This window comes from Oncorhynchus kisutch, unplaced genomic scaffold, assembly GCF_002021735.2.
Source record: "Oncorhynchus kisutch isolate 150728-3 unplaced genomic scaffold, Okis_V2 scaffold1725, whole genome shotgun sequence".
In the NCBI taxonomy this organism is placed as follows: Eukaryota; Metazoa; Chordata; class Actinopteri; order Salmoniformes; family Salmonidae; genus Oncorhynchus; species Oncorhynchus kisutch.
In genome coordinates this window covers 39812-41971 of record NW_022263670.1, presented here as the reverse complement: position 1 = coordinate 41971, position 2160 = coordinate 39812, and the positions used below count along the sequence as shown (strand labels likewise).

Here is a 2160-nt window from a genome sequence, read left to right as displayed (position 1 = left end):
TAAGCCTGTTGGAAAACCCCGGGTTGGGGGCAGAACTTGTATAAGCCTGTTTGGGAAAACCCCGGGTTGGGGGCAGAACTTGTATAAAGCCTGTTTGGAAAACCCCGGGTTGGGGGCAGAACTTGTATAAGCTGTTTGGAAAACCCCGGGTTGGGGGGCAGAACTTGTATAAGCCTGTTTGGAAAACCCCGGGTTGGGGGCAGAACTTGTATAAGCCTGTTTGGAAAACCCGGGTTGGGGGCAGAACTTGTATAAGCCTGTTTGGAAAACCCTGGGTTGGGGGCAGAACATGTATAAGCCTGTTTGGAAAACCCTGGGTTGGGGGCAGAACTTGTATAAGCCTGTTTGGAAAACCCTGGGTTGGGGGCAGAACTTGTATAAGCCTGTTTGGAAAACCCTGGGTTGGGGGCAGAACTTGTATAAGCCTGTTTGGAAAACCCTGGGTTGGGGGCAGAACTTGTATAAGCCTGTTTGGAAAACCCCGGGTTGGGGGCAGAACTTGTATAAGCCTGTTTGGAAAACCCCGGGTTGGGGGCAGAACTTGTGTGTAGAGAGTGAACATATTTTAATTGGCAGTACAAGATATATATTTTAAGACACACAGCTTTGTCTGTTCATGTAGGTCTGGGTCAGAGAACGACTACTGTTGTCTAATGTCCTGTTTCATGTTGGTCTGGGTCAGAGAGTGTTGTCTAATGTCCTGGTTCATGTAGGCCTGGCTCAGAGTATTGTCTAATGTTCAGTTTCATGTTGCTCTGGGTCATGTTCATATTGGTGCAAAACAGAAGAAAAAAAACCCAGAGTGAAACAGTGAGGTACTTACCTGTTCAATAAGAAACGCTCATGTCAGTTTTTTCCTGTTGCGTTCCCTGATGACCACACCGCTGGTTCTGTTCTAATATATGTTGTAGTAAAGGACAATAACACTGGTTCTGTTCTGTTCTAATATATGTTGTAGTAAAGGACAATAACACTGGTTTTGTTCTGTAGTAATATATGTTGTATTAAAGGACAATAACACTGGTTTTGTTCTGTTCTAATATATGTTGTAGTAAAGGACAATAACACTGGTTTTGTTCTGTAGTAATATATGTTGTATTAAAGGACAATAACACTGGTTTTGTTCTGTTCTAATATATGTTGTATTAAAGGACAATAACACTGGTTTTGTTCTGTTCTAATATATGTTGTAGTAAAGGACAATAACACTGGTTTTGTTCTGTTCTAATATATGTTGTATTAAAGGACAATAACACTGGTTTTGTTCTGTTCTAATATATGTTGTATTAAAGGACAATAACACTGGTTTTGTTCTGTTCTAATATATGTTGTAGTAAAGGACAATAACACTGGTTTTGTTCTGTTCTAATATATGTTGTATTAAAGGACAATAACACTGGTTTTGTTCTGTTCTAATATATGTTGTAGTAAAGGACAATAACACTGGTTTTGTTCTGTTCTAATATATGTTGTATTAAAGGACAATAACACTGGTTTTGTTCTGTTCTAATATATGTTGTATTAAAGGACCACAACACTGGTTTTGTTTTGTGAGACTCAAACATTCTTCCATGTGTTTATGTTTTTTTGCTGGACTGACTGAAGGATAATTCTTCAGTCTGGGATAATGTGACACAAGGGAAACGAATCAATCAGGACAATGTTTCAGTTTAATCCTCCCACTCAGCAGGTATTTTATGTTCCAGCAGTGCATCAAAAAGGTTAAAAAAATAAATAATAATTCTTCAGCTTTGGGTCGTGGAAACTGGGCCGTTGTTTCTGCATCGAGGTAGAGAGAACATACTAGAAGCATTCTTCAGAAACAGAAGGTTTAGGACACTTTGTGTCACACGTTGGATCTGTATCTAAATAAATACATTAAAAAGGTTGTTTTGACACTTCTACAGAGATGTCGTTTTTTGGGGGTAGTATGGTATCACGTCTGATTTGAACTTTCTCTGAACACCAAGCCATGTGAATATCTCTTATTAGAATAGAGGAAGTTTACTGTCTCTGCATCCAGACACGTCTTTATCTTTCAGTGCGTTGGGACCACGAACGGCATCAATGCTTCAGGAAATGTGATTACGTGTTACTATGGGGTCTATTTTAAATGTACATTGTGCCATATATAGATATGTGCTGTATTTGTATAGACAG

General features: G+C 39.3%; 1 pseudogene; it reads left to right on the top strand.

Annotated features, from left to right (window-relative positions):
- Positions 1–1057: 1057 nt before the first annotated feature.
- LOC116367774 (keratin-associated protein 4-7-like) lies at positions 1058–1741 on the top strand (annotated as a pseudogene).
- Positions 1742–2160: the final 419 nt, after the last annotated feature.